Raw genomic sequence first — 9,557 nt, 5'->3', positions numbered from 1 at the left:
ATTGTTTCCAATTTTTCCGTATTATAGGTAAATATAAAATGGCATCCTTTTATATTTTTGCAAGAATGTCTACTTACTTTAGATTCCTAGAGGTAGAATTATTGAGTTAGATTAATTTTCTATTTATTTTCAGAGCTCTTGGTGTACAATATAAAATTCTTGTCCAGAAGGTGAACCTCCCACCAGAAGACTGGTGATAGGGGTTGACGAAGCCTGATATGAGACGGCCCTCTGTCGTCTCTCCTCCCATTCTGCCCCTTCTCCCTCTGACCCAGCCACACTGGGCTTCTAGTCCTTCTCTGAAGCAAAGTAGGCCCACTCCTGCCTCAGGGTTTTTGCACTGGCTGTTTGCACTCAGGCAATCTCTTGCCCAAGTTTCCACCTGGCTCACTCCCAGACCTCCAGGTCCTGCTCAAATACTACCTCTCAGCCATATCTTCCTAGCCACCCAATTGACAATGGTACCCACCTCCCCACCTGCCTTGCCCCCCCCCATTGTACCCCCAGCTCCTAGAGCAGTGCCTTCCTGCACAGAGTAGCTGGACACACTCACTCCTTCATCATATCTCATCAAATTCCATTTCCTCGACCCAGAACGATCCAGGTCTGTCCCAGCCCCCACCTTCACCCTCCTTTTACAGGTGTGAGTGTAAGAGGTAGGCAGGGATGTGCCCTTGGAGGGAGATGCAAATGGGACAGGAAGGAGCTGCCAAACTTTAAGGAGTCCTGGGAGCAACTGAAGCCCTGCAGGGGGGTGAGCAGAGGGGGACGTGACTTGCCTCACAGCTTTGCAGGATCCCTCTGCCTCCCCGTTGAGCACAGGCTGAGGGGTCAGGGCCGACGTGGGGAGACTGGCTATCCACGCAAGAGGAAACAGTGGCTTGACCAGGGTGGGGACAGTGGAGGTGTGGAGAAGTGAGGAGATTGTGAAGAAATCCAGAGGGTCGAGACAACAGGAGGTGCTGATGGACTGGACATGGCCTTGGACCTCCCCAGAGTCCTGGGGAAATGGCCCTTTCCCACACAGAGAGAGCCCAGCTCCACTGCATCCCGATGGTTCTCATCTCTCACCCGTAAGCCACTCCAACTCCAGAGCTTTCTTCTCTTCTTCTCAGTCAGGGTGCACCCCCTCCCAAGAGGGTTCTGGGCTCTCTGTCTGCGATTCCTCATTTCCAGTCCCACCTGACCCGCCTCTCTCACCTCTGCCATTGGAGTCGTTCCTGTGCTGTCACTGAGATCTTCTGGGCCCCATCACCTGTCTAGAGAGCTCGTGGAAACTTCTAGATGTACCCAGAGGAAGTGGGAGGAGATGTCTGTGGGTGGGAGTTGACATGGGCCAGGAAGGGTCAGAACTCAAGAAGCACCCAGGACGGCCAGGCAAAGCTGGGTGCTATGCCAATTCTGTACACTTTCCACTTGATGAGCATGTGTGTGTGCATGCGTGTGCACCACGTGGAAGATGCACATACAGATACCTAATACATGCATGTGGAGCCACGTGTGTGTAGGGGAGGAGACGGCTCAGGGGCTCAGTAATCCTGGCCTGTGCAGGAGACTGGTCTGACCTGCCCACAGCAGGCAGGTGTGTTTTAAAGGTACAGTTGGCTTTGTCTGTGATCATACATGGGTGAGGCCGATGGAGGGAGAGTGACCACTTCACGCGCCAGTAACTGATGGGAAGCCAGTGGGATTTGGAGTGCACTTGAGGAGGATGGGAGCCCTGCCCTGGGAGCCTGCAGGAGGGGGCTTATGGACTTGGTGGCCTGGGCAGGAGCCTGGAAAGAATCAGAGTAACCCTTCTTAGAGGGCTTGCACCTGCACCTGCACCATCACCAGACGCGGACCTTCCTTTCCTCAGAGCCTGGGGACAGGGGATGCCTCTTCCCTGGTGAGGAGCAGGAGTGGCATGACCAGAGAAGCCCTTGCACCTCCTGGGCACTGCAGCATGTCAGAGCGCTTGGCACTCCATCCAGGGATGCCCTTCCCATGGGCACAGGCGGTCTAGTGGGGGCTCGGCCTTCCACATGACCCCAGAAGCGGGACACCAGGCAGCTTGGTGTGTGCAGAATGCGCCTCCAGATTTACAACTTGGTGCGCAGGCCCAGGTGGGGGCCTTGAGAATTCTCAGGGCAGAATGGAGAGGGGCAGGGAGGCCCAGGCAGAGCTGGCCGCTGGTCCAGGGGGCCCAGGCAGTGCATCTCAGGGAAGGGACTCGAGGGGTGATCACCATAAAATTAGTCTCAACACTTTTCAAAGAGTTTATATCAGAAAGCTTTTGAATGTGGTGCAATTAACATAGAAATCAATACCAAGAAGAAAACACAGAGAGAATTTTCATGTGAGCTTTTGTGCACGGTATTAAAAGGAAGAGTATAACTTGAAATGTTTCTCTTTCCCAACAAAGAATAAGGAAGGTGGCATCCCTTTTGTAAAAATGACCTTTTATTTTGCCAGGTCAAAAAACAGGAACCTCTGAGTGAGTTGATTTGTTGCAGCAAATCTAGGAATTCTGAACTGGAGAAAGCCCAAAAGCGGCATTCTAGAGAGGTGGACAAACAGATTTATTATGCGTGGGGCCAGGGGAGAGTCAATCTCCAAATTCTGAACCCCGCTTTTCAGTTTCATAGGTTTATATGGAATTTCAGGTGTGATCAAATTAACGTTTGCTCATTGGCTAAAGTGTTGCTAGGTGAAATTTTGCCAGTAGGGGATTACAGAGGCCGAATGCAGCTGGAAGTTTGCAGAATGATTTATAGAAGGGGGGAGGTGATTGGAAAGCCACTCGTTTGATAGTTTGATATCTTTCTACTAGATCATGTTTTCACAGGCTGAATTACAGAAACAGGGCAGGAGTTAGTCACTTGATTTTCTCTTGCAAGGCCATACCCTCACAGGCGGATCCACAGAAGTGGGGGCGGGAGTGACTTGTTAAGATACTTTTGTATGGTTATGCTTTTTGTTTCTCAATATTTTCTCTCTCTGATGCCCCTATACATTTTTTATAGTTTGTGTGTTACTCATGCTCAGTGGAAAAACAAGTTAAGGAAGTAAAGCATTCTAGAAGACACAAGTATGCTATTTAGATTAGTGCCCTTTCAGCTACACTCCACTTTCTGGGAATTGTAGCTGCCAGTCTCGTTCCAAACTCCCAGCCGAGCAGTCCGAAGAGGAGTAGGAACCAAAGAGAAGAGGAGTTCATCTAGTCAGGTGATAGCTATAATTGGTGGGTCTGGGTAATTCAGATTTTCAAGGGATAGTCAGTTACAGGGTGTATTGTCCTGTTGTTTTGTTTTTCTTGGAGTGTATCCTTTTAACCCTAGTATGCTGAATCCAAGGGCCTGTACCTGAACCTTTGAGAGCAGTATGAGGGCCCATCCAGGTAGGTTAGAGGGGCTCTTTTTCAGTTTGTTTTTTTACCCAAAGTATGTTTCCTAATGGGATGGGATCCTGAGACAGGACAGCTTTACTTATTTATGCTAAGATATTTTAACTGCTAGAGGATGCAAGAATTCCCTTGAAGGTTTGAATAATTCACTGTGGTTATTTAAACAGAACTTCAAAAGGTAAAATGCCTGAGGGTCCTGGGGTGCAGTCTGATTTAAAGAGGGCTAATGGGAGTAGATTTACTCACAGGAGGCCAGTTTTTTTAAAATTTTTTACAGACCTTGGCTAGGGTGGTTTTAAGGGTTTGATTTATGCATTTAATTTTCCCTGAGCTTTGGGGCCTATGTTCTGTGTGGAGTTTTTACTTAATTCCTAATGTTTGCTAGGTCTTGTTAAACGGCTGACCGGGCGTTGTTGCCGCTTATGGATAAAGGTATCCCGTGCCAGGGACGTGACTGTGGGCTGCCTCGCTCCTTCCAGTACCCTCTGAGGAGCGCTTCTTGACCCTGTTGAAGGGCCGCCCCTGAGCTGTGACAGTCCCAGGCCGGCTGGGCTTCCGGGGCCGCCTCTCGGGCCCTTTCCTCTGGCTCCAAGACACCTGCGCGGGCCTGTTCTCACCACCACTTTCTGGCCTCCGTGAGGATCCGGCGCCTCTCCTCTGTATTGACCAGGCTTAGGAGGCGTTGGCCGCAACCCTCCCAAGTGGGGCGGTGGGTGTGGAAAGTGGACTCCATGAGGTTGGTAAGAGCCTGGGGCTTTTCTGAATATGAAGGGGTGTGGTGATTCAGGTTTAAGAGATCTGCATTGTGAAAGGCTGATGAAACAGGATTGGCCTCCTGGGTTGGACAGTCCATTCTGCACTGATCTAGGCTGGGCCATGTTTAATGGAGGGCCATCTGAAGTGCAGGCTGTGTGAACCGAAGTTTTCTTGCCAAAGGGGTGTCAGGATCCCCCTCATGGGAGGCTGACGGGCCCAGGGAGACTGAAGGTGGAGGAGCCTCCGGGAGATCTGCTTACGGAGGCTCCAGGGCAGGAGATGGCCTGAAACAGCTGGAACATAAGGCAGGGTGAACTGTCTTCCTCCCGAGGTCCTCGTGGAATAATAGGCTTTCAAGGTCTGGCCACCTGCGCTACTAGGGCCCTGCTCTGACCCTTCCTTTCAGCACAGAATCGAACCTAATGGGGCAGGGTTTGGGCAATGTTTGACCAGGAATTGATGTGGGGAAACTGATCAGGGTGGCCAGGTCTTCAGTGACTGCCTGCCAAACTGCATGAACTTTCGCCGCCTCTAGGGTTTTCTCTGAGGGCTAACTAACACTAAACTTAGGTCACTCGAATTTGCACAGAATCCGGAGAGTTCTGGGGGACATACGGACACTATAATCCCAGGAAAAGCCTTTTTTGAAGTTTTTTTTTTTTTTAACATACACTCTATAATTTCTTTTTAAAACAAAAGGAACAAGGGTGGTGGGGGCTGGAAGGGGAGGAGGGGCGGAGAAAGGCGGCAACAATCTATGACTGTGAGTTTGGACTGTGATGATCACATCCCTGAATCGGTGTCGCAGAACAAGCAAAGAAGGGGGGGCATGCACAAGGCCACTCAGATGCCCACCAATCCGTGTCTTTCACAAGAACATAGACTCATATTAGCTAAGGCGTCCATGTAGAGTCCGAATTAGCCACTATGCCGTATGACGTAGCTGCGGAGTGCAGTTTGGGGTGCACTCGGACTCCATAGTGTACAACGTGGAGCCACAGACAGGATCAGCAGAGGCAAGCCTCTGTAGGCTCCATTCATTCACTCACTCAGAGGTTACACAGTCCCACCCAAGGGACTACTCTATCCTGGAATGTCGAATCTTGAGGTTTCAGAAGGGGATCATTCTCCCCTTCTGTCCATAGACGGGTCTGACTGGGACTCAGAACCCTGCCTGACATCTGATATAATTCGAGTACAACCTCATTTCACTTTTACTAAATTGAACTATTTACAAACATAGAGTCTTCATCGGAACTGAACTTAGTTTGGAGAAACAAGCAAACCTAGCTTTGATTCTGACATTTGGCTAATTATGAAATTTCTTAACAAATGAAAATCTCTACTCTGTCTTTCTATGAAGTAACAATGTGTTCAAATGTTTGTAGTGAACTAAAGAGGTGACCATTTATCAAAATAATTACAATAGATAAAATAGTTAAATATTAAAAGGAATCTCTAAAAGTGTAGCAGAAAAATAGATAGAAATTTCTCAGTTTGGGGGTAGGAAAAGCTATTGAAATCATAAACACAAGTGAAAAAATCCTAAAAGTAAAGTAATAAATTTGAAGCTATAAAATTTACAACCATAAACAGAAGGCCAACTGCGAATTGGGGAAATATTTTACAATATAGGAGACAAAAGGTTAATATTGTCAATATATAAAGAACATATATGAAACAATAAGAAAAAGATGACTGTAATACAAGAAGGGACAAGTCACATAAACAGTCATTTCACCAAAGAGAAAGACAATTGGCCAATAAAGAAGAAAAGAAAGACTGGATCTCAAAAGGACTTTAAAAACTAAAACACAGAGATAGAGTTTTCTCTTACCAAATTGGTAACATATATTTTTTAAAAATAATACTCTCTACTCTTGATAGGGTGAGGGGAAATAGTTTCATATACTTCTGTGGTCAATAGGAACAACCTTGCCAAAGGGCAGTTTTGTACAGGGATTTAAAAATCCAAATTCCCATTAACCTCATAATTATGCTGGGAATTTACGCGAAGCCTCTGAGTGTTGGCCCCTTTCCCGTCTCTCCGTGTGCTCCCCCATCATCTTGCCTTGTGTGGTGGTTTCCTGATTTCCACATCCACCCCTGCAGCCTAAACGACTCCCTAAGCTCCTGGCTCTTATATTCAGACTCAGCATCTCGACGTGGGTGTCTAATCGGTGTCTCTAGTTAACACATCTGTGGTAGAGACTCAATTGTCACGAGTACTGGCTCTCCCTTTCCTGAACAATAGTATTCCTGCATGTTAGGAATACATGAATGCACATTTTCTGCAGCTTGATGTGTTCATGGGATTAGGTTCTGGCCAATGGCATTGTGTGGCAGGAAGGCTACTGCTGCTAAGAAGTGCTCCTAACAAAGGTGTCTGCACTTGTCTTCATCATTCCCTCCCTTATATTTTTTCCCTTGCCGGGGGGAAGGGGGAGTGGGGGTGGGGGTGGGGTTCATTCACTGTTCTTTTTTCCATGTGAGATGTACTTGTTTCTCCTTAAGATCGATGGATCATTGATCTGCAGCCTCCTTTTTTCTCTAATATATACATTTAAGGTCTAAATTGCCCTCTCTGAGCAGATTTAGTTGCTATTGGCTACCACATGGTTTCAGATATAACATTTTCATAATCATTCAGTTAAAAGTATACTCAATTTCCACTGTGATTTCTCCTTTGATAACAGGATATTTTGAAGTATATCCTTAAATTTTAGACATTTTGAAGTTTTCTGGTTACTCGTATTCTTTCTAGCCTCATTGAACTCTGGTCAGAGAAAATATTCTGTATGATTTCATTACTTTGCAATTTGCTTTAGGTCTTAGCATACAGTTTGTTTGTGTAAATGGTCCATGTGCATTTAAAAAGAATATATCGTGTAGTTTTTTGGTATGGAATACATGGGAGTATGCATATTTATTGCATTGTTCAACTATTCTGCATCCCTAGTGATCTTTTTGTGTGCTTGTTTTACCAGTTACTAATTGAGGCACCCTAACATCTCCATTAGGCATTTATCTAATTGTCCTTTTAGTTCTGTCATTTTTTACTTTTGAAGGGAAACTAATGAAATAAAAACATGTATAGAATAGTAAAGAGAACAAAGCCAAAGTTGGTTCTTGGAAAGCAGTTAAATTTTTACAAGGTCAGTCCTATCAGAGTGGCACTCATCTGCCCCCAACTCTGCCCCTTCCATCCTCTCCTCCCCTCTGCTCTGGCCCAGGAACTTGGCTCCAGGCCTGCTGACATCTCGAGCCCCACCCTCCCTGCAGCGCCCACGTGCTCCAAGCTCACTGACCTTCACCAACCCGGCCGCAGCCACTGACCTTCTGTGTGTCTTCTTCTGGAATTTATTCTTTTATCTTTTCAATTTCAATATGAACTTATACTTACAGAAAAGAAGCAAAGACAGTACAGAAGTTCCCATATAATTCTTACCCACTTTTTTTTATTCATTTTTTGAAAATATTACATTAAAATATGAAGTCCCATTCAACCCCACTGCCCCCACCCCCCACTCCCCCCACAGCAACACTCTCTCCCATCATCATGACACATCCATTGCACCTGGTAAGTATATCTCTGGCCATTGCTGCACCCCATAGTCAATGGTCCACATCATAGCTCACACTCTCCCACGTTCCATCCAGTGGTCCCGTAGTTGTCCCTGAAGTACCACCCAGGACAAATTCAAGTCCCGAATAGGCCTCCCAATCTCATCTCTTCCTCCCATTCCCCGCACCCAGCAGCCACCATGGCCACCCTTACCACAGCAATGCCACATTTTCTCTGTGGACATTGGATTGGTCATGTCCATTGCACATCTATGTCAAGTGGGGGCTTAGAATCCACATGGATGCTGGATGCAATCCTCCTGCTTTCAGTTGTAGGCACTCTAGGCTCCATGGTGTGGTAGTTGACCTTCTTCAACTCCATGTTAGCTGAGTTGGGTAAGTCCAATAAATCAGAGTGTAGGAGCTGGAGTCTGTTGAGGCTCAGGACCTGGCTATCATATTGTCAGTCCAGAGATTCAAATCCCCTAAATATATCTTAAACCCCAACACCAACTACAATTCCAGTAAAGTAGCATGAAAGTCTTGTGAAAAGAGATTCCATCTGAGTCCAGTTCTATCACGCAGAAACACCAGCTCCAAAGAAGGGCCATCTGACATGGCAGTGAACCCCATGTCCCATGACCATAGAACCCGTGGGTCTCTTTAGCCCTCAAAGGAACCAATACCTGGGGTTGTATCTACTTTATCTGTCTCTGAGACTCTGCTCAGATGTGCATAAGGGCAATCCTTCTGACAGCCTCCAGACTCTTTTTTAGAGACTCGTAGCCATATAAACTCATTTCTCCTTTCCATTTCCCCCTTACATTAAATTCTTACCCACTTTCAACTATTTTTAACATCTTGCATAATCATGATTTAGTGATGAAAACTAGGAAATTAACATTATACGATGCTGTTAACTAAATTCCAAACTTGACTAGAAAATCTTTTTAATCCCGGGGCAGTGTGTTTGGAAAAGGGTGGGGTGGAAAATAATGGAAAGAGCAATACTGAGCTGGCATCACTGCAAATGAAATTGTTGTAGAATTTGGATATTAAAAGTGATCCCCATGGTAACCACAAAGAAAATAATTTATAAGTCTACACAAAGAGAAATGAGAAGCTATCCAAAGGGCTCCTTACAAAAGATTGTCTAAACAAAATGAAGACAGTAATGAAGGAAATGAGGGACAAAAATATAGAAGACATTCAATAAACAATTCACAAAATGACAGAAATAAATCTTCCTTTATTGGCAGTTATCTTAGGTATAAATAGATGAAAATTCCCAAACAAAAAGCATAGATTGGTAGAATATATTAAGTAAGATTCAACTACATGCTGTTTATAAGAGACTCACTTTAGAGGGAAACAAAAACGTAGATTGAAAGCTAAAGTTGTAAAATATTTTACTGATTAGGAAACAAAAGTGAACTGAGATTACTATACTATCAGATGACATAGTCTTTAAGTTAAATAAGTTACAAGGGGCAAAAAGGCCATTAAATATTGAAAAAAATGGTCAATTCCATAAGAAGATATAACGATTATAAACCCATGTGTACCTGCTAGCTCCACTCTGCATTTGAACCCCTCTAGGGAGTTTTTCATCTCTGTTGTTATGGCCTTCAATTATGTTTGGTTCCCTTTTATAATTTCCATCTGTCTATTGATATTCTCTTTGTCTCATCTATCCCTTTCCTGATTTCCTTTAGTTCTCTGTCCATATTTTCCTGTAGATGTTCAAGCATACTTACCTATATTAAAAAATCTTTTTCTGGAATTTCCCAGTTCTGATACTCCTCATTTAAGGTCTCTAATGATTTAATCTTCACCTTTGCCTGGGCCATCA

The 9,557-nt window shown here is 45.2% G+C and overlaps 1 pseudogene; it reads right to left on the bottom strand.

Moving 5' to 3' along the window:
• Window positions 1–3,998: 3,998 nt before the first annotated feature.
• LOC131277141 (seizure 6-like protein) overlaps window positions 3,999–9,557 on the bottom strand; it is an 80,897-nt pseudogene continuing 75,338 nt past the window's right edge.

Source organism: Dasypus novemcinctus, chromosome X (assembly GCF_030445035.2).
Source record: "Dasypus novemcinctus isolate mDasNov1 chromosome X, mDasNov1.1.hap2, whole genome shotgun sequence".
NCBI lineage: Eukaryota > Metazoa > Chordata > Mammalia > Cingulata > Dasypodidae > Dasypus > Dasypus novemcinctus.
The sequence above is the reverse complement of the archived record's forward strand: the minus strand, read 5'-3'. Positions and strand labels throughout refer to the sequence as shown.